The following is a 26,414-nucleotide window of genomic DNA, read 5'->3' as shown; positions in this document are numbered from 1 at the left end:
AGGCCGCACGCACCAAACGAATGACAGGCGGTGCATCGAGCAGCTGTGTTGTGCGTCTCACCTACGTTCGGCAGTCGCCTATGAGACGCCGAGGCGAGCGCGCACTCCGCGCCACCTTCGAGGTGGAAAGACGCGCTTTGCGTCAAATGTGCCACGGAAAGCGGCGATTGCGTGTGTTGGGAGAAGAGGCGAATGCTTCCTCCGTGGTGCGGCTACAGTATAAGGACGCCAACGGCCATACCATGTTGACTACACCGGTTCTCGTCCGATCACCGAAGTTAAGCAACATCGGGCGCGGTTAGTACTTGGATGGGTGACCGCCTGGGAACACCGCGTGCTGTTGGCTCTTTCTCATTTTTTCATTTTTACGTCGCTACACCTGCCAGGCCTCTTTTCATAATAACTTTCAGGTGTCGACAAAGATGCTTCCACAAGCATTTTAAAGTACTGTATTAAACGTAAGATACGAAATTACGGTAATGAACTCGGTTTGAGTAAGAATGCGCGAAGGAAGAGTGCTAGGAACTCGTTGAAAATGACAAAACACTACCAATCGACAGATGTGTTCTTGAAATGCGCCAGAGCCTACTGTTACGCAGCAGTGCTAAATTCCGAAAAGTAACTAAATAAATAAATAAATAAAAAAAAACCAACCGTTCTCGTGCCATCACCCAAGTTAAGCAACAACGTTAGTATTCGGATCGGCGACTGCCTGGGACCTCTGGCTGTCTTCATATTTTGCTTTCTTGTCGCCAGCCCTGCCAGCCGTCTCTTCACGCTACCTTTCCGATGCGACAAAGATGTTTCCACAATGACTTAAATCTGTTGTAATAAACAAAAGATACGATATTAGGGAACTCAGTTTGAAGAAGCGTGTGCCAAGGAAGATTTCCAAAGTGTCTCTGGAAATAACAAAACAGTATTAAGCGGCAGAAATGTTCCGAAATACGTCCGGGCTTATTGTTTTGTAGCAGTGTACACGTGCAAATTTGTAAACAAAAATTCTGTGTCTTCTGTCCTTGGTTTCGCACCTTTCCATGGCACGGCACAGCGCTGCTCTAGTAGCTCCGAACGGCCGCCCACGGCGTCTCGGACACGCCGGTCAGGCCCGCGCCCGTCTCGCAGATGTTTCTCGTGCTTGTGCTGTCATATGGGCCGCGACCCGAGCGGCAGCGAGCGGCAGTCGAGCAAAGTCGGGACAAGTCGGGACGGGAGGGGGGACAGGCGCGAATGCAAATGCACCGCGCAAATTACGCATAAATCTGGAAGCGCGGCGTGTGTCAGGCAGGTGAGAAAGCTTCCGTCGGTCCAGCAGGACACTGCAACACCCCGCGCAGTGCCCCCGCCGCCCGGCCGCGCGCAAGCCCTGCGCCGGATAACAGGAACAAGGCGCGTCGCCAGTGGGTGTCGGAGGCCGCACGCACCAAACGAATGACAGGCGGTGCATCGAGCAGCTGTGTTGTGCGTCTCACCTACGTTCGGCAGTCGCCTATGAGACGCCGAGGCGAGCGCGCACTCCGCGCCACCTTCGAGGTGGAAAGACGCGCTTTGCGTCAAATGTGCCACGGAAAGCGGCGATTGCGTGTGTTGGGAGAAGAGGCGAATGCTTCCTCCGTGGTGCGGCTACAGTATAAGGACGCCAACGGCCATACCATGTTGACTACACCGGTTCTCGTCCGATCACCGAAGTTAAGCAACATCGGGCGCGGTTAGTACTTGGATGGGTGACCGCCTGGGAACACCGCGTGCTGTTGGCTCTTTCTCATTTTTTCATTTTTACGTCGCTACACCTGCCAGGCCTCTTTTCATAATAACTTTCAGGTGTCGACAAAGATGCTTCCACAAGCATTTTAAAGTACTGTATTAAACGTAAGATACGAAATTACGGTAATGAACTCGGTTTGAGTAAGAATGCGCGAAGGAAGAGTGCTAGGAACTCGTTGAAAATGACAAAACACTACCAATCGACAGATGTGTTCTTGAAATGCGCCAGAGCCTACTGTTACGCAGCAGTGCTAAATTCCGAAAAGTAACTAAATAAATAAATAAATAAAAAAAAAACCAACCGTTCTCGTGCCATCACCCAAGTTAAGCAACAACGTTAGTATTCGGATCGGCGACTGCCTGGGACCTCTGGCTGTCTTCATATTTTGCTTTCTTGTCGCCAGCCCTGCCAGCCGTCTCTTCACGCTACCTTTCCGATGCGACAAAGATGTTTCCACAATGACTTAAATCTGTTGTAATAAACAAAAGATACGATATTAGGGAACTCAGTTTGAAGAAGCGTGTGCCAAGGAAGATTTCCAAAGTGTCTCTGGAAATAACAAAACAGTATTAAGCGGCAGAAATGTTCCGAAATACGTCCGGGCTTATTGTTTTGTAGCAGTGTACACGTGCAAATTTGTAAACAAAAATTCTGTGTCTTCTGTCCTTGGTTTCGCACCTTTCCATGGCACGGCACAGCGCTGCTCTAGTAGCTCCGAACGGCCGCCCACGGCGTCTCGGACACGCCGGTCAGGCCCGCGCCCGTCTCGCAGATGTTTCTCGTGCTTGTGCTGTCATATGGGCCGCGACCCGAGCGGCAGCGAGCGGCAGTCGAGCAAAGTCGGAACAAGTCGGGACGGGAGGGGGGACAGGCGCGAATGCAAATGCACCGCGCAAATTACGCATAAATCTGGAAGCGCGGCGTGTGTCAGGCAGGTGAGAAAGCTTCCGTCGGTCCAGCAGGACACTGCAACACCCCGCGCAGTGCCCCCGCCGCCCGGCCGCGCGCAAGCCCTGCGCCGGATAACAGGAACAAGGCGCGTCGCCAGTGGGTGTCGGAGGCCGCACGCACCAAACGAATGACAGGCGGTGCATCGAGCAGCTGTGTTGTGCGTCTCACCTACGTTCGGCAGTCGCCTATGAGACGCCGAGGCGAGCGCGCACTCCGCGCCACCTTCGAGGTGGAAAGACGCGCTTTGCGTCAAATGTGCCACGGAAAGCGGCGATTGCGTGTGTTGGGAGAAGAGGCGAATGCTTCCTCCGTGGTGCGGCTACAGTATAAGGACGCCAACGGCCATACCATGTTGACTACACCGGTTCTCGTCCGATCACCGAAGTTAAGCAACATCGGGCGCGGTTAGTACTTGGATGGGTGACCGCCTGGGAACACCGCGTGCTGTTGGCTCTTTCTCATTTTTTCATTTTTACGTCGCTACACCTGCCAGGCCTCTTTTCATAATAACTTTCAGGTGTCGACAAAGATGCTTCCACAAGCATTTTAAAGTACTGTATTAAACGTAAGATACGAAATTACGGTAATGAACTCGGTTTGAGTAAGAATGCGCGAAGGAAGAGTGCTAGGAACTCGTTGAAAATGACAAAACACTACCAATCGACAGATGTGTTCTTGAAATGCGCCAGAGCCTACTGTTACGCAGCAGTGCTAAATTCCGAAAAGTAACTAAATAAATAAATAAATAAAAAAAAACCAACCGTTCTCGTGCCATCACCCAAGTTAAGCAACAACGTTAGTATTCGGATCGGCGACTGCCTGGGACCTCTGGCTGTCTTCATATTTTGCTTTCTTGTCGCCAGCCCTGCCAGCCGTCTCTTCACGCTACCTTTCCGATGCGACAAAGATGTTTCCACAATGACTTAAATCTGTTGTAATAAACAAAAGATACGATATTAGGGAACTCAGTTTGAAGAAGCGTGTGCCAAGGAAGATTTCCAAAGTGTCTCTGGAAATAACAAAACAGTATTAAGCGGCAGAAATGTTCCGAAATACGTCCGGGCTTATTGTTTTGTAGCAGTGTACACGTGCAAATTTGTAAACAAAAATTCTGTGTCTTCTGTCCTTGGTTTCGCACCTTTCCATGGCACGGCACAGCGCTGCTCTAGTAGCTCCGAACGGCCGCCCACGGCGTCTCGGACACGCCGGTCAGGCCCGCGCCCGTCTCGCAGATGTTTCTCGTGCTTGTGCTGTCATATGGGCCGCGACCCGAGCGGCAGCGAGCGGCAGTCGAGCAAAGTCGGAACAAGTCGGGACGGGAGGGGGGACAGGCGCGAATGCAAATGCACCGCGCAAATTACGCATAAATCTGGAAGCGCGGCGTGTGTCAGGCAGGTGAGAAAGCTTCCGTCGGTCCAGCAGGACACTGCAACACCCCGCGCAGTGCCCCCGCCGCCCGGCCGCGCGCAAGCCCTGCGCCGGATAACAGGAACAAGGCGCGTCGCCAGTGGGTGTCGGAGGCCGCACGCACCAAACGAATGACAGGCGGTGCATCGAGCAGCTGTGTTGTGCGTCTCACCTACGTTCGGCAGTCGCCTATGAGACGCCGAGGCGAGCGCGCACTCCGCGCCACCTTCGAGGTGGAAAGACGCGCTTTGCGTCAAATGTGCCACGGAAAGCGGCGATTGCGTGTGTTGGGAGAAGAGGCGAATGCTTCCTCCGTGGTGCGGCTACAGTATAAGGACGCCAACGGCCATACCATGTTGACTACACCGGTTCTCGTCCGATCACCGAAGTTAAGCAACATCGGGCGCGGTTAGTACTTGGATGGGTGACCGCCTGGGAACACCGCGTGCTGTTGGCTCTTTCTCATTTTTTCATTTTTACGTCGCTACACCTGCCAGGCCTCTTTTCATAATAACTTTCAGGTGTCGACAAAGATGCTTCCACAAGCATTTTAAAGTACTGTATTAAACGTAAGATACGAAATTACGGTAATGAACTCGGTTTGAGTAAGAATGCGCGAAGGAAGAGTGCTAGGAACTCGTTGAAAATGACAAAACACTACCAATCGACAGATGTGTTCTTGAAATGCGCCAGAGCCTACTGTTACGCAGCAGTGCTAAATTCCGAAAAGTAACTAAATAAATAAATAAATAAAAAAAAACCAACCGTTCTCGTGCCATCACCCAAGTTAAGCAACAACGTTAGTATTCGGATCGGCGACTGCCTGGGACCTCTGGCTGTCTTCATATTTTGCTTTCTTGTCGCCAGCCCTGCCAGCCGTCTCTTCACGCTACCTTTCCGATGCGACAAAGATGTTTCCACAATGACTTAAATCTGTTGTAATAAACAAAAGATACGATATTAGGGAACTCAGTTTGAAGAAGCGTGTGCCAAGGAAGATTTCCAAAGTGTCTCTGGAAATAACAAAACAGTATTAAGCGGCAGAAATGTTCCGAAATACGTCCGGGCTTATTGTTTTGTAGCAGTGTACACGTGCAAATTTGTAAACAAAAATTCTGTGTCTTCTGTCCTTGGTTTCGCACCTTTCCATGGCACGGCACAGCGCTGCTCTAGTAGCTCCGAACGGCCGCCCACGGCGTCTCGGACACGCCGGTCAGGCCCGCGCCCGTCTCGCAGATGTTTCTCGTGCTTGTGCTGTCATATGGGCCGCGACCCGAGCGGCAGCGAGCGGCAGTCGAGCAAAGTCGGGACAAGTCGGGACGGGAGGGGGGACAGGCGCGAATGCAAATGCACCGCGCAAATTACGCATAAATCTGGAAGCGCGGCGTGTGTCAGGCAGGTGAGAAAGCTTCCGTCGGTCCAGCAGGACACTGCAACACCCCGCGCAGTGCCCCCGCCGCCCGGCCGCGCGCAAGCCCTGCGCCGGATAACAGGAACAAGGCGCGTCGCCAGTGGGTGTCGGAGGCCGCACGCACCAAACGAATGACAGGCGGTGCATCGAGCAGCTGTGTTGTGCGTCTCACCTACGTTCGGCAGTCGCCTATGAGACGCCGAGGCGAGCGCGCACTCCGCGCCACCTTCGAGGTGGAAAGACGCGCTTTGCGTCAAATGTGCCACGGAAAGCGGCGATTGCGTGTGTTGGGAGAAGAGGCGAATGCTTCCTCCGTGGTGCGGCTACAGTATAAGGACGCCAACGGCCATACCATGTTGACTACACCGGTTCTCGTCCGATCACCGAAGTTAAGCAACATCGGGCGCGGTTAGTACTTGGATGGGTGACCGCCTGGGAACACCGCGTGCTGTTGGCTCTTTCTCATTTTTTCATTTTTACGTCGCTACACCTGCCAGGCCTCTTTTCATAATAACTTTCAGGTGTCGACAAAGATGCTTCCACAAGCATTTTAAAGTACTGTATTAAACGTAAGATACGAAATTACGGTAATGAACTCGGTTTGAGTAAGAATGCGCGAAGGAAGAGTGCTAGGAACTCGTTGAAAATGACAAAACACTACCAATCGACAGATGTGTTCTTGAAATGCGCCAGAGCCTACTGTTACGCAGCAGTGCTAAATTCCGAAAAGTAACTAAATAAATAAATAAATAAAAAAAAAACCAACCGTTCTCGTGCCATCACCCAAGTTAAGCAACAACGTTAGTATTCGGATCGGCGACTGCCTGGGACCTCTGGCTGTCTTCATATTTTGCTTTCTTGTCGCCAGCCCTGCCAGCCGTCTCTTCACGCTACCTTTCCGATGCGACAAAGATGTTTCCACAATGACTTAAATCTGTTGTAATAAACAAAAGATACGATATTAGGGAACTCAGTTTGAAGAAGCGTGTGCCAAGGAAGATTTCCAAAGTGTCTCTGGAAATAACAAAACAGTATTAAGCGGCAGAAATGTTCCGAAATACGTCCGGGCTTATTGTTTTGTAGCAGTGTACACGTGCAAATTTGTAAACAAAAATTCTGTGTCTTCTGTCCTTGGTTTCGCACCTTTCCATGGCACGGCACAGCGCTGCTCTAGTAGCTCCGAACGGCCGCCCACGGCGTCTCGGACACGCCGGTCAGGCCCGCGCCCGTCTCGCAGATGTTTCTCGTGCTTGTGCTGTCATATGGGCCGCGACCCGAGCGGCAGCGAGCGGCAGTCGAGCAAAGTCGGAACAAGTCGGGACGGGAGGGGGGACAGGCGCGAATGCAAATGCACCGCGCAAATTACGCATAAATCTGGAAGCGCGGCGTGTGTCAGGCAGGTGAGAAAGCTTCCGTCGGTCCAGCAGGACACTGCAACACCCCGCGCAGTGCCCCCGCCGCCCGGCCGCGCGCAAGCCCTGCGCCGGATAACAGGAACAAGGCGCGTCGCCAGTGGGTGTCGGAGGCCGCACGCACCAAACGAATGACAGGCGGTGCATCGAGCAGCTGTGTTGTGCGTCTCACCTACGTTCGGCAGTCGCCTATGAGACGCCGAGGCGAGCGCGCACTCCGCGCCACCTTCGAGGTGGAAAGACGCGCTTTGCGTCAAATGTGCCACGGAAAGCGGCGATTGCGTGTGTTGGGAGAAGAGGCGAATGCTTCCTCCGTGGTGCGGCTACAGTATAAGGACGCCAACGGCCATACCATGTTGACTACACCGGTTCTCGTCCGATCACCGAAGTTAAGCAACATCGGGCGCGGTTAGTACTTGGATGGGTGACCGCCTGGGAACACCGCGTGCTGTTGGCTCTTTCTCATTTTTTCATTTTTACGTCGCTACACCTGCCAGGCCTCTTTTCATAATAACTTTCAGGTGTCGACAAAGATGCTTCCACAAGCATTTTAAAGTACTGTATTAAACGTAAGATACGAAATTACGGTAATGAACTCGGTTTGAGTAAGAATGCGCGAAGGAAGAGTGCTAGGAACTCGTTGAAAATGACAAAACACTACCAATCGACAGATGTGTTCTTGAAATGCGCCAGAGCCTACTGTTACGCAGCAGTGCTAAATTCCGAAAAGTAACTAAATAAATAAATAAATAAAAAAAAACCAACCGTTCTCGTGCCATCACCCAAGTTAAGCAACAACGTTAGTATTCGGATCGGCGACTGCCTGGGACCTCTGGCTGTCTTCATATTTTGCTTTCTTGTCGCCAGCCCTGCCAGCCGTCTCTTCACGCTACCTTTCCGATGCGACAAAGATGTTTCCACAATGACTTAAATCTGTTGTAATAAACAAAAGATACGATATTAGGGAACTCAGTTTGAAGAAGCGTGTGCCAAGGAAGATTTCCAAAGTGTCTCTGGAAATAACAAAACAGTATTAAGCGGCAGAAATGTTCCGAAATACGTCCGGGCTTATTGTTTTGTAGCAGTGTACACGTGCAAATTTGTAAACAAAAATTCTGTGTCTTCTGTCCTTGGTTTCGCACCTTTCCATGGCACGGCACAGCGCTGCTCTAGTAGCTCCGAACGGCCGCCCACGGCGTCTCGGACACGCCGGTCAGGCCCGCGCCCGTCTCGCAGATGTTTCTCGTGCTTGTGCTGTCATATGGGCCGCGACCCGAGCGGCAGCGAGCGGCAGTCGAGCAAAGTCGGGACAAGTCGGGACGGGAGGGGGGACAGGCGCGAATGCAAATGCACCGCGCAAATTACGCATAAATCTGGAAGCGCGGCGTGTGTCAGGCAGGTGAGAAAGCTTCCGTCGGTCCAGCAGGACACTGCAACACCCCGCGCAGTGCCCCCGCCGCCCGGCCGCGCGCAAGCCCTGCGCCGGATAACAGGAACAAGGCGCGTCGCCAGTGGGTGTCGGAGGCCGCACGCACCAAACGAATGACAGGCGGTGCATCGAGCAGCTGTGTTGTGCGTCTCACCTACGTTCGGCAGTCGCCTATGAGACGCCGAGGCGAGCGCGCACTCCGCGCCACCTTCGAGGTGGAAAGACGCGCTTTGCGTCAAATGTGCCACGGAAAGCGGCGATTGCGTGTGTTGGGAGAAGAGGCGAATGCTTCCTCCGTGGTGCGGCTACAGTATAAGGACGCCAACGGCCATACCATGTTGACTACACCGGTTCTCGTCCGATCACCGAAGTTAAGCAACATCGGGCGCGGTTAGTACTTGGATGGGTGACCGCCTGGGAACACCGCGTGCTGTTGGCTCTTTCTCATTTTTTCATTTTTACGTCGCTACACCTGCCAGGCCTCTTTTCATAATAACTTTCAGGTGTCGACAAAGATGCTTCCACAAGCATTTTAAAGTACTGTATTAAACGTAAGATACGAAATTACGGTAATGAACTCGGTTTGAGTAAGAATGCGCGAAGGAAGAGTGCTAGGAACTCGTTGAAAATGACAAAACACTACCAATCGACAGATGTGTTCTTGAAATGCGCCAGAGCCTACTGTTACGCAGCAGTGCTAAATTCCGAAAAGTAACTAAATAAATAAATAAATAAAAAAAAACCAACCGTTCTCGTGCCATCACCCAAGTTAAGCAACAACGTTAGTATTCGGATCGGCGACTGCCTGGGACCTCTGGCTGTCTTCATATTTTGCTTTCTTGTCGCCAGCCCTGCCAGCCGTCTCTTCACGCTACCTTTCCGATGCGACAAAGATGTTTCCACAATGACTTAAATCTGTTGTAATAAACAAAAGATACGATATTAGGGAACTCAGTTTGAAGAAGCGTGTGCCAAGGAAGATTTCCAAAGTGTCTCTGGAAATAACAAAACAGTATTAAGCGGCAGAAATGTTCCGAAATACGTCCGGGCTTATTGTTTTGTAGCAGTGTACACGTGAAAATTTGTAAACAAAAATTCTGTGTCTTCTGTCCTTGGTTTCGCACCTTTCCATGGCACGGCACAGCGCTGCTCTAGTAGCTCCGAACGGCCGCCCACGGCGTCTCGGACACGCCGGTCAGGCCCGCGCCCGTCTCGCAGATGTTTCTCGTGCTTGTGCTGTCATATGGGCCGCGACCCGAGCGGCAGCGAGCGGCAGTCGAGCAAAGTCGGGACAAGTCGGGACGGGAGGGGGGACAGGCGCGAATGCAAATGCACCGCGCAAATTACGCATAAATCTGGAAGCGCGGCGTGTGTCAGGCAGGTGAGAAAGCTTCCGTCGGTCCAGCAGGACACTGCAACACCCCGCGCAGTGCCCCCGCCGCCCGGCCGCGCGCAAGCCCTGCGCCGGATAACAGGAACAAGGCGCGTCGCCAGTGGGTGTCGGAGGCCGCACGCACCAAACGAATGACAGGCGGTGCATCGAGCAGCTGTGTTGTGCGTCTCACCTACGTTCGGCAGTCGCCTATGAGACGCCGAGGCGAGCGCGCACTCCGCGCCACCTTCGAGGTGGAAAGACGCGCTTTGCGTCAAATGTGCCACGGAAAGCGGCGATTGCGTGTGTTGGGAGAAGAGGCGAATGCTTCCTCCGTGGTGCGGCTACAGTATAAGGACGCCAACGGCCATACCATGTTGACTACACCGGTTCTCGTCCGATCACCGAAGTTAAGCAACATCGGGCGCGGTTAGTACTTGGATGGGTGACCGCCTGGGAACACCGCGTGCTGTTGGCTCTTTCTCATTTTTTCATTTTTACGTCGCTACACCTGCCAGGCCTCTTTTCATAATAACTTTCAGGTGTCGACAAAGATGCTTCCACAAGCATTTTAAAGTACTGTATTAAACGTAAGATACGAAATTACGGTAATGAACTCGGTTTGAGTAAGAATGCGCGAAGGAAGAGTGCTAGGAACTCGTTGAAAATGACAAAACACTACCAATCGACAGATGTGTTCTTGAAATGCGCCAGAGCCTACTGTTACGCAGCAGTGCTAAATTCCGAAAAGTAACTAAATAAATAAATAAATAAAAAAAAAACCAACCGTTCTCGTGCCATCACCCAAGTTAAGCAACAACGTTAGTATTCGGATCGGCGACTGCCTGGGACCTCTGGCTGTCTTCATATTTTGCTTTCTTGTCGCCAGCCCTGCCAGCCGTCTCTTCACGCTACCTTTCCGATGCGACAAAGATGTTTCCACAATGACTTAAATCTGTTGTAATAAACAAAAGATACGATATTAGGGAACTCAGTTTGAAGAAGCGTGTGCCAAGGAAGATTTCCAAAGTGTCTCTGGAAATAACAAAACAGTATTAAGCGGCAGAAATGTTCCGAAATACGTCCGGGCTTATTGTTTTGTAGCAGTGTACACGTGCAAATTTGTAAACAAAAATTCTGTGTCTTCTGTCCTTGGTTTCGCACCTTTCCATGGCACGGCACAGCGCTGCTCTAGTAGCTCCGAACGGCCGCCCACGGCGTCTCGGACACGCCGGTCAGGCCCGCGCCCGTCTCGCAGATGTTTCTCGTGCTTGTGCTGTCATATGGGCCGCGACCCGAGCGGCAGCGAGCGGCAGTCGAGCAAAGTCGGAACAAGTCGGGACGGGAGGGGGGACAGGCGCGAATGCAAATGCACCGCGCAAATTACGCATAAATCTGGAAGCGCGGCGTGTGTCAGGCAGGTGAGAAAGCTTCCGTCGGTCCAGCAGGACACTGCAACACCCCGCGCAGTGCCCCCGCCGCCCGGCCGCGCGCAAGCCCTGCGCCGGATAACAGGAACAAGGCGCGTCGCCAGTGGGTGTCGGAGGCCGCACGCACCAAACGAATGACAGGCGGTGCATCGAGCAGCTGTGTTGTGCGTCTCACCTACGTTCGGCAGTCGCCTATGAGACGCCGAGGCGAGCGCGCACTCCGCGCCACCTTCGAGGTGGAAAGACGCGCTTTGCGTCAAATGTGCCACGGAAAGCGGCGATTGCGTGTGTTGGGAGAAGAGGCGAATGCTTCCTCCGTGGTGCGGCTACAGTATAAGGACGCCAACGGCCATACCATGTTGACTACACCGGTTCTCGTCCGATCACCGAAGTTAAGCAACATCGGGCGCGGTTAGTACTTGGATGGGTGACCGCCTGGGAACACCGCGTGCTGTTGGCTCTTTCTCATTTTTTCATTTTTACGTCGCTACACCTGCCAGGCCTCTTTTCATAATAACTTTCAGGTGTCGACAAAGATGCTTCCACAAGCATTTTAAAGTACTGTATTAAACGTAAGATACGAAATTACGGTAATGAACTCGGTTTGAGTAAGAATGCGCGAAGGAAGAGTGCTAGGAACTCGTTGAAAATGACAAAACACTACCAATCGACAGATGTGTTCTTGAAATGCGCCAGAGCCTACTGTTACGCAGCAGTGCTAAATTCCGAAAAGTAACTAAATAAATAAATAAATAAAAAAAAACCAACCGTTCTCGTGCCATCACCCAAGTTAAGCAACAACGTTAGTATTCGGATCGGCGACTGCCTGGGACCTCTGGCTGTCTTCATATTTTGCTTTCTTGTCGCCAGCCCTGCCAGCCGTCTCTTCACGCTACCTTTCCGATGCGACAAAGATGTTTCCACAATGACTTAAATCTGTTGTAATAAACAAAAGATACGATATTAGGGAACTCAGTTTGAAGAAGCGTGTGCCAAGGAAGATTTCCAAAGTGTCTCTGGAAATAACAAAACAGTATTAAGCGGCAGAAATGTTCCGAAATACGTCCGGGCTTATTGTTTTGTAGCAGTGTACACGTGCAAATTTGTAAACAAAAATTCTGTGTCTTCTGTCCTTGGTTTCGCACCTTTCCATGGCACGGCACAGCGCTGCTCTAGTAGCTCCGAACGGCCGCCCACGGCGTCTCGGACACGCCGGTCAGGCCCGCGCCCGTCTCGCAGATGTTTCTCGTGCTTGTGCTGTCATATGGGCCGCGACCCGAGCGGCAGCGAGCGGCAGTCGAGCAAAGTCGGGACAAGTCGGGACGGGAGGGGGGACAGGCGCGAATGCAAATGCACCGCGCAAATTACGCATAAATCTGGAAGCGCGGCGTGTGTCAGGCAGGTGAGAAAGCTTCCGTCGGTCCAGCAGGACACTGCAACACCCCGCGCAGTGCCCCCGCCGCCCGGCCGCGCGCAAGCCCTGCGCCGGATAACAGGAACAAGGCGCGTCGCCAGTGGGTGTCGGAGGCCGCACGCACCAAACGAATGACAGGCGGTGCATCGAGCAGCTGTGTTGTGCGTCTCACCTACGTTCGGCAGTCGCCTATGAGACGCCGAGGCGAGCGCGCACTCCGCGCCACCTTCGAGGTGGAAAGACGCGCTTTGCGTCAAATGTGCCACGGAAAGCGGCGATTGCGTGTGTTGGGAGAAGAGGCGAATGCTTCCTCCGTGGTGCGGCTACAGTATAAGGACGCCAACGGCCATACCATGTTGACTACACCGGTTCTCGTCCGATCACCGAAGTTAAGCAACATCGGGCGCGGTTAGTACTTGGATGGGTGACCGCCTGGGAACACCGCGTGCTGTTGGCTCTTTCTCATTTTTTCATTTTTACGTCGCTACACCTGCCAGGCCTCTTTTCATAATAACTTTCAGGTGTCGACAAAGATGCTTCCACAAGCATTTTAAAGTACTGTATTAAACGTAAGATACGAAATTACGGTAATGAACTCGGTTTGAGTAAGAATGCGCGAAGGAAGAGTGCTAGGAACTCGTTGAAAATGACAAAACACTACCAATCGACAGATGTGTTCTTGAAATGCGCCAGAGCCTACTGTTACGCAGCAGTGCTAAATTCCGAAAAGTAACTAAATAAATAAATAAATAAAAAAAAAACCAACCGTTCTCGTGCCATCACCCAAGTTAAGCAACAACGTTAGTATTCGGATCGGCGACTGCCTGGGACCTCTGGCTGTCTTCATATTTTGCTTTCTTGTCGCCAGCCCTGCCAGCCGTCTCTTCACGCTACCTTTCCGATGCGACAAAGATGTTTCCACAATGACTTAAATCTGTTGTAATAAACAAAAGATACGATATTAGGGAACTCAGTTTGAAGAAGCGTGTGCCAAGGAAGATTTCCAAAGTGTCTCTGGAAATAACAAAACAGTATTAAGCGGCAGAAATGTTCCGAAATACGTCCGGGCTTATTGTTTTGTAGCAGTGTACACGTGCAAATTTGTAAACAAAAATTCTGTGTCTTCTGTCCTTGGTTTCGCACCTTTCCATGGCACGGCACAGCGCTGCTCTAGTAGCTCCGAACGGCCGCCCACGGCGTCTCGGACACGCCGGTCAGGCCCGCGCCCGTCTCGCAGATGTTTCTCGTGCTTGTGCTGTCATATGGGCCGCGACCCGAGCGGCAGCGAGCGGCAGTCGAGCAAAGTCGGAACAAGTCGGGACGGGAGGGGGGACAGGCGCGAATGCAAATGCACCGCGCAAATTACGCATAAATCTGGAAGCGCGGCGTGTGTCAGGCAGGTGAGAAAGCTTCCGTCGGTCCAGCAGGACACTGCAACACCCCGCGCAGTGCCCCCGCCGCCCGGCCGCGCGCAAGCCCTGCGCCGGATAACAGGAACAAGGCGCGTCGCCAGTGGGTGTCGGAGGCCGCACGCACCAAACGAATGACAGGCGGTGCATCGAGCAGCTGTGTTGTGCGTCTCACCTACGTTCGGCAGTCGCCTATGAGACGCCGAGGCGAGCGCGCACTCCGCGCCACCTTCGAGGTGGAAAGACGCGCTTTGCGTCAAATGTGCCACGGAAAGCGGCGATTGCGTGTGTTGGGAGAAGAGGCGAATGCTTCCTCCGTGGTGCGGCTACAGTATAAGGACGCCAACGGCCATACCATGTTGACTACACCGGTTCTCGTCCGATCACCGAAGTTAAGCAACATCGGGCGCGGTTAGTACTTGGATGGGTGACCGCCTGGGAACACCGCGTGCTGTTGGCTCTTTCTCATTTTTTCATTTTTACGTCGCTACACCTGCCAGGCCTCTTTTCATAATAACTTTCAGGTGTCGACAAAGATGCTTCCACAAGCATTTTAAAGTACTGTATTAAACGTAAGATACGAAATTACGGTAATGAACTCGGTTTGAGTAAGAATGCGCGAAGGAAGAGTGCTAGGAACTCGTTGAAAATGACAAAACACTACCAATCGACAGATGTGTTCTTGAAATGCGCCAGAGCCTACTGTTACGCAGCAGTGCTAAATTCCGAAAAGTAACTAAATAAATAAATAAATAAAAAAAAACCAACCGTTCTCGTGCCATCACCCAAGTTAAGCAACAACGTTAGTATTCGGATCGGCGACTGCCTGGGACCTCTGGCTGTCTTCATATTTTGCTTTCTTGTCGCCAGCCCTGCCAGCCGTCTCTTCACGCTACCTTTCCGATGCGACAAAGATGTTTCCACAATGACTTAAATCTGTTGTAATAAACAAAAGATACGATATTAGGGAACTCAGTTTGAAGAAGCGTGTGCCAAGGAAGATTTCCAAAGTGTCTCTGGAAATAACAAAACAGTATTAAGCGGCAGAAATGTTCCGAAATACGTCCGGGCTTATTGTTTTGTAGCAGTGTACACGTGCAAATTTGTAAACAAAAATTCTGTGTCTTCTGTCCTTGGTTTCGCACCTTTCCATGGCACGGCACAGCGCTGCTCTAGTAGCTCCGAACGGCCGCCCACGGCGTCTCGGACACGCCGGTCAGGCCCGCGCCCGTCTCGCAGATGTTTCTCGTGCTTGTGCTGTCATATGGGCCGCGACCCGAGCGGCAGCGAGCGGCAGTCGAGCAAAGTCGGGACAAGTCGGGACGGGAGGGGGGACAGGCGCGAATGCAAATGCACCGCGCAAATTACGCATAAATCTGGAAGCGCGGCGTGTGTCAGGCAGGTGAGAAAGCTTCCGTCGGTCCAGCAGGACACTGCAACACCCCGCGCAGTGCCCCCGCCGCCCGGCCGCGCGCAAGCCCTGCGCCGGATAACAGGAACAAGGCGCGTCGCCAGTGGGTGTCGGAGGCCGCACGCACCAAACGAATGACAGGCGGTGCATCGAGCAGCTGTGTTGTGCGTCTCACCTACGTTCGGCAGTCGCCTATGAGACGCCGAGGCGAGCGCGCACTCCGCGCCACCTTCGAGGTGGAAAGACGCGCTTTGCGTCAAATGTGCCACGGAAAGCGGCGATTGCGTGTGTTGGGAGAAGAGGCGAATGCTTCCTCCGTGGTGCGGCTACAGTATAAGGACGCCAACGGCCATACCATGTTGACTACACCGGTTCTCGTCCGATCACCGAAGTTAAGCAACATCGGGCGCGGTTAGTACTTGGATGGGTGACCGCCTGGGAACACCGCGTGCTGTTGGCTCTTTCTCATTTTTTCATTTTTACGTCGCTACACCTGCCAGGCCTCTTTTCATAATAACTTTCAGGTGTCGACAAAGATGCTTCCACAAGCATTTTAAAGTACTGTATTAAACGTAAGATACGAAATTACGGTAATGAACTCGGTTTGAGTAAGAATGCGCGAAGGAAGAGTGCTAGGAACTCGTTGAAAATGACAAAACACTACCAATCGACAGATGTGTTCTTGAAATGCGCCAGAGCCTACTGTTACGCAGCAGTGCTAAATTCCGAAAAGTAACTAAATAAATAAATAAATAAAAAAAAAACCAACCGTTCTCGTGCCATCACCCAAGTTAAGCAACAACGTTAGTATTCGGATCGGCGACTGCCTGGGACCTCTGGCTGTCTTCATATTTTGCTTTCTTGTCGCCAGCCCTGCCAGCCGTCTCTTCACGCTACCTTTCCGATGCGACAAAGATGTTTCCACAATGACTTAAATCTGTTGTAATAAACAAAAGATACGATATTAGGGAACTCAGTTTGAAGAAGCGTGTGCCAAGGAAGATTTCCAAAGTGTCTCTGGAAATAACAAAACAGTATTAAGCGGCAGAAATGTTCCGAAATACGTCCGGGCTTATTGTTTTGTAGCAGTGTACACGTGCAAATTTGTAAACAAAAATTCTGTGTCTTCTGTCCTTGGTTTCGCACCTTTCCATGGCACGGCACAGCGCTGCTCTAGTAGCTCCGAACGGCCGCCCACGGCGTCTCGGACACGCCGGTCAGGCCCGCGCCCGTCTCGCAGATGTTTCTCGTGCTTGTGCTGTCATATGGGCCGCGACCCGAGCGGCAGCGAGCGGCAGTCGAGCAAAGTCGGGACAAGTCGGGACGGGAGGGGGGACAGGCGCGAATGCAAATGCACCGCGCAAATTACGCATAAATCTGGAAGCGCGGCGTGTGTCAGGCAGGTGAGAAAGCTTCCGTCGGTCCAGCAGGACACTGCAACACCCCGCGCAGTGCCCCCGCCGCCCGGCCGCGCGCAAGCCCTGCGCCGGATAACAGGAACAAGGCGCGTCGCCAGTGGGTGTCGGAGGCCGCACGCACCAAACGAATGACAGGCGGTGCATCGAGCAGCTGTGTTGTGCGTCTCACCTACGTTCGGCAGTCGCCTATGAGACGCCGAGGCGAGCGCGCACTCCGCGCCACCTTCGAGGTGGAAAGACGCGCTTTGCGTCAAATGTGCCACGGAAAGCGGCGATTGCGTGTGTTGGGAGAAGAGGCGAATGCTTCCTCCGTGGTGCGGCTACAGTATAAGGACGCCAACGGCCATACCATGTTGACTACACCGGTTCTCGTCCGATCACCGAAGTTAAGCAACATCGGGCGCGGTTAGTACTTGGATGGGTGACCGCCTGGGAACACCGCGTGCTGTTGGCTCTTTCTCATTTTTTCATTTTTACGTCGCTACACCTGCCAGGCCTCTTTTCATAATAACTTTCAGGTGTCGACAAAGATGCTTCCACAAGCATTTTAAAGTACTGTATTAAACGTAAGATACGAAATTACGGTAATGAACTCGGTTTGAGTAAGAATGCGCGAAGGAAGAGTGCTAGGAACTCGTTGAAAATGACAAAACACTACCAATCGACAGATGTGTTCTTGAAATGCGCCAGAGCCTACTGTTACGCAGCAGTGCTAAATTCCGAAAAGTAACTAAATAAATAAATAAATAAAAAAAAAACCAACCGTTCTCGTGCCATCACCCAAGTTAAGCAACAACGTTAGTATTCGGATCGGCGACTGCCTGGGACCTCTGGCTGTCTTCATATTTTGCTTTCTTGTCGCCAGCCCTGCCAGCCGTCTCTTCACGCTACCTTTCCGATGCGACAAAGATGTTTCCACAATGACTTAAATCTGTTGTAATAAACAAAAGATACGATATTAGGGAACTCAGTTTGAAGAAGCGTGTGCCAAGGAAGATTTCCAAAGTGTCTCTGGAAATAACAAAACAGTATTAAGCGGCAGAAATGTTCCGAAATACGTCCGGGCTTATTGTTTTGTAGCAGTGTACACGTGCAAATTTGTAAACAAAAATTCTGTGTCTTCTGTCCTTGGTTTCGCACCTTTCCATGGCACGGCACAGCGCTGCTCTAGTAGCTCCGAACGGCCGCCCACGGCGTCTCGGACACGCCGGTCAGGCCCGCGCCCGTCTCGCAGATGTTTCTCGTGCTTGTGCTGTCATATGGGCCGCGACCCGAGCGGCAGCGAGCGGCAGTCGAGCAAAGTCGGAACAAGTCGGGACGGGAGGGGGGACAGGCGCGAATGCAAATGCACCGCGCAAATTACGCATAAATCTGGAAGCGCGGCGTGTGTCAGGCAGGTGAGAAAGCTTCCGTCGGTCCAGCAGGACACTGCAACACCCCGCGCAGTGCCCCCGCCGCCCGGCCGCGCGCAAGCCCTGCGCCGGATAACAGGAACAAGGCGCGTCGCCAGTGGGTGTCGGAGGCCGCACGCACCAAACGAATGACAGGCGGTGCATCGAGCAGCTGTGTTGTGCGTCTCACCTACGTTCGGCAGTCGCCTATGAGACGCCGAGGCGAGCGCGCACTCCGCGCCACCTTCGAGGTGGAAAGACGCGCTTTGCGTCAAATGTGCCACGGAAAGCGGCGATTGCGTGTGTTGGGAGAAGAGGCGAATGCTTCCTCCGTGGTGCGGCTACAGTATAAGGACGCCAACGGCCATACCATGTTGACTACACCGGTTCTCGTCCGATCACCGAAGTTAAGCAACATCGGGCGCGGTTAGTACTTGGATGGGTGACCGCCTGGGAACACCGCGTGCTGTTGGCTCTTTCTCATTTTTTCATTTTTACGTCGCTACACCTGCCAGGCCTCTTTTCATAATAACTTTCAGGTGTCGACAAAGATGCTTCCACAAGCATTTTAAAGTACTGTATTAAACGTAAGATACGAAATTACGGTAATGAACTCGGTTTGAGTAAGAATGCGCGAAGGAAGAGTGCTAGGAACTCGTTGAAAATGACAAAACACTACCAATCGACAGATGTGTTCTTGAAATGCGCCAGAGCCTACTGTTACGCAGCAGTGCTAAATTCCGAAAAGTAACTAAATAAATAAATAAATAAAAAAAAACCAACCGTTCTCGTGCCATCACCCAAGTTAAGCAACAACGTTAGTATTCGGATCGGCGACTGCCTGGGACCTCTGGCTGTCTTCATATTTTGCTTTCTTGTCGCCAGCCCTGCCAGCCGTCTCTTCACGCTACCTTTCCGATGCGACAAAGATGTTTCCACAATGACTTAAATCTGTTGTAATAAACAAAAGATACGATATTAGGGAACTCAGTTTGAAGAAGCGTGTGCCAAGGAAGATTTCCAAAGTGTCTCTGGAAATAACAAAACAGTATTAAGCGGCAGAAATGTTCCGAAATACGTCCGGGCTTATTGTTTTGTAGCAGTGTACACGTGCAAATTTGTAAACAAAAATTCTGTGTCTTCTGTCCTTGGTTTCGCACCTTTCCATGGCACGGCACAGCGCTGCTCTAGTAGCTCCGAACGGCCGCCCACGGCGTCTCGGACACGCCGGTCAGGCCCGCGCCCGTCTCGCAGATGTTTCTCGTGCTTGTGCTGTCATATGGGCCGCGACCCGAGCGGCAGCGAGCGGCAGTCGAGCAAAGTCGGGACAAGTCGGGACGGGAGGGGGGACAGGCGCGAATGCAAATGCACCGCGCAAATTACGCATAAATCTGGAAGCGCGGCGTGTGTCAGGCAGGTGAGAAAGCTTCCGTCGGTCCAGCAGGACACTGCAACACCCCGCGCAGTGCCCCCGCCGCCCGGCCGCGCGCAAGCCCTGCGCCGGATAACAGGAACAAGGCGCGTCGCCAGTGGGTGTCGGAGGCCGCACGCACCAAACGAATGACAGGCGGTGCATCGAGCAGCTGTGTTGTGCGTCTCACCTACGTTCGGCAGTCGCCTATGAGACGCCGAGGCGAGCGCGCACTCCGCGCCACCTTCGAGGTGGAAAGACGCGCTTTGCGTCAAATGTGCCACGGAAAGCGGCGATTGCGTGTGTTGGGAGAAGAGGCGAATGCTTCCTCCGTGGTGCGGCTACAGTATAAGGACGCCAACGGCCATACCATGTTGACTACACCGGTTCTCGTCCGATCACCGAAGTTAAGCAACATCGGGCGCGGTTAGTACTTGGATGGGTGACCGCCTGGGAACACCGCGTGCTGTTGGCTCTTTCTCATTTTTTCATTTTTACGTCGCTACACCTGCCAGGCCTCTTTTCATAATAACTTTCAGGTGTCGACAAAGATGCTTCCACAAGCATTTTAAAGTACTGTATTAAACGTAAGATACGAAATTACGGTAATGAACTCGGTTTGAGTAAGAATGCGCGAAGGAAGAGTGCTAGGAACTCGTTGAAAATGACAAAACACTACCAATCGACAGATGTGTTCTTGAAATGCGCCAGAGCCTACTGTTACGCAGCAGTGCTAAATTCCGAAAAGTAACTAAATAAATAAATAAATAAAAAAAAAACCAACCGTTCTCGTGCCATCACCCAAGTTAAGCAACAACGTTAGTATTCGGATCGGCGACTGCCTGGGACCTCTGGCTGTCTTCATATTTTGCTTTCTTGTCGCCAGCCCTGCCAGCCGTCTCTTCACGCTACCTTTCCGATGCGACAAAGATGTTTCCACAATGACTTAAATCTGTTGTAATAAACAAAAGATACGATATTAGGGAACTCAGTTTGAAGAAGCGTGTGCCAAGGAAGATTTCCAAAGTGTCTCTGGAAATAACAAAACAGTATTAAGCGGCAGAAATGTTCCGAAATACGTCCGGGCTTATTGTTTTGTAGCAGTGTACACGTGCAAATTTGTAAACAAAAATTCTGTGTCTTCTGTCCTTGGTTTCGCACCTTTCCATGGCACGGCACAGCGCTGCTCTAGTAGCTCCGAACGGCCGCCCACGGCGTCTCGGACACGCCGGTCAGGCCCGCGCCCGTCTCGCAGATGTTTCTCGTGCTTGTGCTGTCATATGGGCCGCGACCCGAGCGGCAGCGAGCGGCAGTCGAGCAAAGTCGGGACAAGTCGGGACGGGAGGGGGGACAGGCGCGAATGCAAATGCACCGCGCAAATTACGCATAAATCTGGAAGCGCGGCGTGTGTCAGGCAGGTGAGAAAGCTTCCGTCGGTCCAGCAGGACACTGCAACACCCCGCGCAGTGCCCCCGCCGCCCGGCCGCGCGCAAGCCCTGCGCCGGATAACAGGAACAAGGCGCGTCGCCAGTGGGTGTCGGAGGCCGCACGCACCAAACGAATGACAGGCGGTGCATCGAGCAGCTGTGTTGTGCGTCTCACCTACGTTCGGCAGTCGCCTATGAGACGCCGAGGCGAGCGCGCACTCCGCGCCACCTTCGAGGTGGAAAGACGCGCTTTGCGTCAAATGTGCCACGGAAAGCGGCGATTGCGTGTGTTGGGAGAAGAGGCGAATGCTTCCTCCGTGGTGCGGCTACAGTATAAGGACGCCAACGGCCATACCATGTTGACTACACCGGTTCTCGTCCGATCACCGAAGTTAAGCAACATCGGGCGCGGTTAGTACTTGGATGGGTGACCGCCTGGGAACACCGCGTGCTGTTGGCTCTTTCTCATTTTTTCATTTTTACGTCGCTACACCTGCCAGGCCTCTTTTCATAATAACTTTCAGGTGTCGACAAAGATGCTTCCACAAGCATTTTAAAGTACTGTATTAAACGTAAGATACGAAATTACGGTAATGAACTCGGTTTGAGTAAGAATGCGCGAAGGAAGAGTGCTAGGAACTCGTTGAAAATGACAAAACACTACCAATCGACAGATGTGTTCTTGAAATGCGCCAGAGCCTACTGTTACGCAGCAGTGCTAAATTCCGAAAAGTAACTAAATAAATAAATAAATAAAAAAAAAACCAACCGTTCTCGTGCCATCACCCAAGTTAAGCAACAACGTTAGTATTCGGATCGGCGACTGCCTGGGACCTCTGGCTGTCTTCATATTTTGCTTTCTTGTCGCCAGCCCTGCCAGCCGTCTCTTCACGCTACCTTTCCGATGCGACAAAGATGTTTCCACAATGACTTAAATCTGTTGTAATAAACAAAAGATACGATATTAGGGAACTCAGTTTGAAGAAGCGTGTGCCAAGGAAGATTTCCAAAGTGTCTCTGGAAATAACAAAACAGTATTAAGCGGCAGAAATGTTCCGAAATACGTCCGGGCTTATTGTTTTGTAGCAGTGTACACGTGCAAATTTGTAAACAAAAATTCTGTGTCTTCTGTCCTTGGTTTCGCACCTTTCCATGGCACGGCACAGCGCTGCTCTAGTAGCTCCGAACGGCCGCCCACGGCGTCTCGGACACGCCGGTCAGGCCCGCGCCCGTCTCGCAGATGTTTCTCGTGCTTGTGCTGTCATATGGGCCGCGACCCGAGCGGCAGCGAGCGGCAGTCGAGCAAAGTCGGGACAAGTCGGGACGGGAGGGGGGACAGGCGCGAATGCAAATGCACCGCGCAAATTACGCATAAATCTGGAAGCGCGGCGTGTGTCAGGCAGGTGAGAAAGCTTCCGTCGGTCCAGCAGGACACTGCAACACCCCGCGCAGTGCCCCCGCCGCCCGGCCGCGCGCAAGCCCTGCGCCGGATAACAGGAACAAGGCGCGTCGCCAGTGGGTGTCGGAGGCCGCACGCACCAAACGAATGACAGGCGGTGCATCGAGCAGCTGTGTTGTGCGTCTCACCTACGTTCGGCAGTCGCCTATGAGACGCCGAGGCGAGCGCGCACTCCGCGCCACCTTCGAGGTGGAAAGACGCGCTTTGCGTCAAATGTGCCACGGAAAGCGGCGATTGCGTGTGTTGGGAGAAGAGGCGAATGCTTCCTCCGTGGTGCGGCTACAGTATAAGGACGCCAACGGCCATACCATGTTGACTACACCGGTTCTCGTCCGATCACCGAAGTTAAGCAACATCGGGCGCGGTTAGTACTTGGATGGGTGACCGCCTGGGAACACCGCGTGCTGTTGGCTCTTTCTCATTTTTTCATTTTTACGTCGCTACACCTGCCAGGCCTCTTTTCATAATAACTTTCAGGTGTCGACAAAGATGCTTCCACAAGCATTTTAAAGTACTGTATTAAACGTAAGATACGAAATTACGGTAATGAACTCGGTTTGAGTAAGAATGCGCGAAGGAAGAGTGCTAGGAACTCGTTGAAAATGACAAAACACTACCAATCGACAGATGTGTTCTTGAAATGCGCCAGAGCCTACTGTTACGCAGCAGTGCTAAATTCCGAAAAGTAACTAAATAAATAAATAAATAAAAAAAAACCAACCGTTCTCGTGCCATCACCCAAGTTAAGCAACAACGTTAGTATTCGGATCGGCGACTGCCTGGGACCTCTGGCTGTCTTCATATTTTGCTTTCTTGTCGCCAGCCCTGCCAGCCGTCTCTTCACGCTACCTTTCCCCGATGCGACAAAGATGTTTCCACAATGACTTAAATCTGTTGTAATAAACAAAAAGATACGATATTAGGGAACTCAGTTTGAAGAAGCGTGTGCCAAGGAAGATTTCCAAAGTGTCTCTGGAAATAACAAAACAGTATTAAGCGGCAGAAATGTTCCGAAATACGTCCGGGCTTATTGTTTTGTAGCAGTGTACACGTGCAAATTTGTAAACAAAAATTCTGTGTCTTCTGTCCTTGGTTTCGCACCTTTCCATGGCACGGCACAGCGCTGCTCTAGTAGCTCCGAACGGCCGCCCACGGCGTCTCGGACACGCCGGTCAGGCCCGCGCCCGTCCTCGCAGATGTTTCTCGTGCTTGTGCTGTCATATGGGCCGCGACCCGAGCGGCAGCGAGCGGCAGTCGAGCAAAGTCGGACAAGTCGGGACGGGAGGGGGGACAGGCGCGAATGCAAATGCACCGCGCAAATTACGCATAAATCTGGAAGCGCGGCGTGTGTCAGGCAGGTGAGAAAGCTTCCGTCGGTCCAGCAGGACACTGCAACACCCCGCGCAGTGCCCCCGCCGCCCGGCCGCGCGCAAGCCCTGCGCCGGATAACAGGAACAAGGCGCGTCGCCAGTGGGTGTCGGAGGCCGCACGCACCAAACGAATGACAGGCGGTGCATCGAGCAGCTGTGTTGTGCGTCTCACCTACGTTCGGCAGTCGCCTATGAGACGCCGAGGCGAGCGCGCACTCCGCGCCACTTCGAGGTGGAAAGACGCGCTTTGCGTCAAATGTGCCACGGAAAGCGGCGATTGCGTGTGTTGGGAGAAGAGGCGAATGCTTCCTCCGTGGTGCGGCTACAGTATAAGGACGCCAACGGCCATACCATGTTGACTACACCGGTTCTCGTCCGATCACCGAAGTTAAGCAACATCGGGCGCGGTTAGTACTTGGATGGGTGACCGCCTGGGAACACCGCGTGCTGTTGGCTCTTTCTCATTTTTTCATTTTTACGTCGCTACACCTGCCAGGCCTCTTTTCATAATAACTTTCAGGTGTCGACAAAGATGCTTCCACAAGCATTTTAAAGTACTGTATTAAACGTAAGATACGAAATTACGGTAATGAACTCGGTTTGAGTAAGAATGCGCGAAGGAAGAGTGCTAGGAACTCGTTGAAAATGACAAAACACTACCAATCGACAGATGTGTTCTTGAAATGCGCCAGAGCCTACTGTTACGCAGCAGTGCTAAATTCCGAAAAGTAACTAAATAAATAAATAAATAAAAAAAAAACCAACCGTTCTCGTGCCATCACCCAAGTTAAGCAACAACGTTAGTATTCGGATCGGCGACTGCCTGGGACCTCTGGCTGTCTTCATATTTTGCTTTCTTGTCGCCAGCCCTGCAGCCGTCTCTTCACGCTACCTTTCGATGCGACAAAGATGTTTTCCACAATGACTTAAATCTGTTGTAATAAACAAAAGATACGATATTAGGGAACTCAGTTTGAAGAAGCGTGTGCCAAGGAAGATTTCCAAAGTGTCTCTGGAAATAACAAAACAGTATTAAGCGGCAGAAATGTTCCGAAATACGTCCGGGCTTATTGTTTTGTAGCAGTGTACACGTGCAAATTTGTAAACAAAAATTCTGTGTCTTCTGTCCTTGGTTTCGCACCTTTCCATGGCACGGCACAGCGCTGCTCTAGTAGCTCCGAACGGCCGCCCACGGCGTCTCGGACACGCCGGTCAGGCCCGCGCCCGTCTCGCAGATGTTTCTCGTGCTTGTGCTGTCATATGGGCCGCGACCCGAGCGGCAGCGAGCGGCAGTCGAGCAAAGTCGGGACAAGTCGGGACGGGAGGGGGGGACAGGCGCGAATGCAAATGCACCGCGCAAATTACGCATAAATCTGGAAGCGCGGCGTGTGTCAGGCAGGTGAGAAAGCTTCCGTCGTCCAGCAGGACACTGCAACACCCCGCGCAGTGCCCCCGCCGCCCGGCCGCGCGCAAGCCCTGCGCCGGATAACAGGAACAAGGCGCGTCGCCAGTGGGTGTCGGAGGCCGCACGCACCAAACGAATGACAGGCGGTGCATCGAGCAGCTGTGTTGTGCGTCTCACCTACGTTCGGCAGTCGCCTATGAGACGCCGAGGCGAGCGCGCACTCCGCGCCACCTTCGAGGTGGAAAGACGCGCTTTGCGTCAAATGTGCCACGGAAAGCGGCGATTGCGTGTGTTGGGAGAAGAGGCGAATGCTTCCTCCGTGGTGCGGCTACAGTATAAGGACGCCAACGGCCATACCATGTTGACTACACCGGTTCTCGTCCGATCACCGAAGTTAAGCAACATCGGGCGCGGTTAGTACTTGGATGGGTGACCGCCTGGGAACACCGCGTGCTGTTGGCTCTTTCTCATTTTTTCATTTTTACGTCGCTACACCTGCCAGGCCTCTTTCATAATAACTTTCAGGTGTCGACAAAGATGCTTCCACAAGCATTTTAAAGTACTGTATTAAACGTAAGATACGAAATTACGGTAATGAACTCGGTTTGAGTAAGAATGCGCGAAGGAAGAGTGCTAGGAACTCGTTGAAAATGACAAAACACTACCAATCGACAGATGTGTTCTTGAAATGCGCCAGAGCCTACTGTTACGCAGCAGTGCTAATTCCGAAAAGTAACTAAATAAATAAATAAATAAAAAAAAAACCAACCGTTCTCGTGCCATCACCCAAGTTAAGCAACAACGTTAGTATTCGGATCGGCGACTGCCTGGGACCTCTGGCTGTCTTCATATTTTGCTTTCTTGTCGCCAGCCCTGCCAGCCGTCTCTTCACGCTACCTTTCCGATGCGACAAGATGTTTCCACAATGACTTAAATCTGTTGTAATAAACAAAAGATACGATATTAGGGAACTCAGTTTGAAGAAGCGTGTGCCAAGAAGATTTCCAAAGTGTCTCTGGAAATAACAAAACAGTATTAAGCGGCAGAAATGTTCCGAAATACGTCCGGGGCTTATTGTTTTGTAGCAGTGTACACGTGCAAATTTGTAAACAAAAATTCTGT

At 52.2% G+C, this 26,414-nt stretch overlaps 19 non-coding genes across 19 annotated transcripts; all 19 read left to right on the top strand.

Annotated features, from left to right (window-relative positions):
- The first annotated feature begins 227 nt into the window (after positions 1-227).
- LOC126149561 (5S ribosomal RNA) lies at positions 228-346 on the top strand. Its single transcript, XR_007530995.1, has one exon. It is a non-coding gene; the product is annotated as a 5S ribosomal RNA (ribosomal RNA).
- A 1,292-nt stretch (positions 347-1,638) lies between these two features.
- On the top strand, positions 1,639-1,757 carry LOC126149560 (5S ribosomal RNA). Its single transcript, XR_007530994.1, has one exon. It is a non-coding gene; the product is annotated as a 5S ribosomal RNA (ribosomal RNA).
- Positions 1,758-3,050: 1,293 nt separating this feature from the next.
- LOC126149559 (5S ribosomal RNA) lies at positions 3,051-3,169 on the top strand. Its single transcript, XR_007530993.1, has one exon. It is a non-coding gene; the product is annotated as a 5S ribosomal RNA (ribosomal RNA).
- Positions 3,170-4,461: 1,292 nt separating this feature from the next.
- On the top strand, positions 4,462-4,580 carry LOC126149558 (5S ribosomal RNA). Its single transcript, XR_007530992.1, has one exon. It is a non-coding gene; the product is annotated as a 5S ribosomal RNA (ribosomal RNA).
- Positions 4,581-5,872: 1,292 nt separating this feature from the next.
- LOC126149556 (5S ribosomal RNA) lies at positions 5,873-5,991 on the top strand. Its single transcript, XR_007530990.1, has one exon. It is a non-coding gene; the product is annotated as a 5S ribosomal RNA (ribosomal RNA).
- Positions 5,992-7,284: 1,293 nt separating this feature from the next.
- On the top strand, positions 7,285-7,403 carry LOC126149555 (5S ribosomal RNA). The gene has a single exon (XR_007530989.1). It is a non-coding gene; the product is annotated as a 5S ribosomal RNA (ribosomal RNA).
- A 1,292-nt stretch (positions 7,404-8,695) lies between these two features.
- On the top strand, positions 8,696-8,814 carry LOC126149554 (5S ribosomal RNA). The gene has a single exon (XR_007530988.1). It is a non-coding gene; the product is annotated as a 5S ribosomal RNA (ribosomal RNA).
- A 1,292-nt stretch (positions 8,815-10,106) lies between these two features.
- On the top strand, positions 10,107-10,225 carry LOC126149553 (5S ribosomal RNA). Its single transcript, XR_007530987.1, has one exon. It is a non-coding gene; the product is annotated as a 5S ribosomal RNA (ribosomal RNA).
- Positions 10,226-11,518: 1,293 nt separating this feature from the next.
- Positions 11,519-11,637, top strand: LOC126149552 (5S ribosomal RNA). The gene has a single exon (XR_007530986.1). It is a non-coding gene; the product is annotated as a 5S ribosomal RNA (ribosomal RNA).
- A 1,292-nt stretch (positions 11,638-12,929) lies between these two features.
- LOC126149551 (5S ribosomal RNA) lies at positions 12,930-13,048 on the top strand. The gene has a single exon (XR_007530985.1). It is a non-coding gene; the product is annotated as a 5S ribosomal RNA (ribosomal RNA).
- Positions 13,049-14,341: 1,293 nt separating this feature from the next.
- Positions 14,342-14,460, top strand: LOC126149550 (5S ribosomal RNA). The gene has a single exon (XR_007530984.1). It is a non-coding gene; the product is annotated as a 5S ribosomal RNA (ribosomal RNA).
- A 1,292-nt stretch (positions 14,461-15,752) lies between these two features.
- LOC126149549 (5S ribosomal RNA) lies at positions 15,753-15,871 on the top strand. Its single transcript, XR_007530983.1, has one exon. It is a non-coding gene; the product is annotated as a 5S ribosomal RNA (ribosomal RNA).
- Positions 15,872-17,164: 1,293 nt separating this feature from the next.
- LOC126149547 (5S ribosomal RNA) lies at positions 17,165-17,283 on the top strand. The gene has a single exon (XR_007530982.1). It is a non-coding gene; the product is annotated as a 5S ribosomal RNA (ribosomal RNA).
- A 1,293-nt stretch (positions 17,284-18,576) lies between these two features.
- On the top strand, positions 18,577-18,695 carry LOC126149546 (5S ribosomal RNA). Its single transcript, XR_007530981.1, has one exon. It is a non-coding gene; the product is annotated as a 5S ribosomal RNA (ribosomal RNA).
- Positions 18,696-19,987: 1,292 nt separating this feature from the next.
- On the top strand, positions 19,988-20,106 carry LOC126149574 (5S ribosomal RNA). The gene has a single exon (XR_007531007.1). It is a non-coding gene; the product is annotated as a 5S ribosomal RNA (ribosomal RNA).
- A 1,293-nt stretch (positions 20,107-21,399) lies between these two features.
- LOC126149573 (5S ribosomal RNA) lies at positions 21,400-21,518 on the top strand. The gene has a single exon (XR_007531006.1). It is a non-coding gene; the product is annotated as a 5S ribosomal RNA (ribosomal RNA).
- A 1,293-nt stretch (positions 21,519-22,811) lies between these two features.
- On the top strand, positions 22,812-22,930 carry LOC126149569 (5S ribosomal RNA). Its single transcript, XR_007531002.1, has one exon. It is a non-coding gene; the product is annotated as a 5S ribosomal RNA (ribosomal RNA).
- Positions 22,931-24,224: 1,294 nt separating this feature from the next.
- LOC126149557 (5S ribosomal RNA) lies at positions 24,225-24,343 on the top strand. Its single transcript, XR_007530991.1, has one exon. It is a non-coding gene; the product is annotated as a 5S ribosomal RNA (ribosomal RNA).
- A 1,292-nt stretch (positions 24,344-25,635) lies between these two features.
- LOC126149545 (5S ribosomal RNA) lies at positions 25,636-25,754 on the top strand. Its single transcript, XR_007530980.1, has one exon. It is a non-coding gene; the product is annotated as a 5S ribosomal RNA (ribosomal RNA).
- Positions 25,755-26,414: the final 660 nt, after the last annotated feature.

This window comes from Schistocerca cancellata, unplaced genomic scaffold (genome assembly GCF_023864275.1).
Source record: "Schistocerca cancellata isolate TAMUIC-IGC-003103 unplaced genomic scaffold, iqSchCanc2.1 HiC_scaffold_938, whole genome shotgun sequence".
Taxonomy (NCBI): domain Eukaryota; kingdom Metazoa; phylum Arthropoda; class Insecta; order Orthoptera; family Acrididae; genus Schistocerca; species Schistocerca cancellata.
Note: the sequence above shows the minus strand (reverse complement) of the source record. Positions and strands in the feature narration are given on the sequence as shown.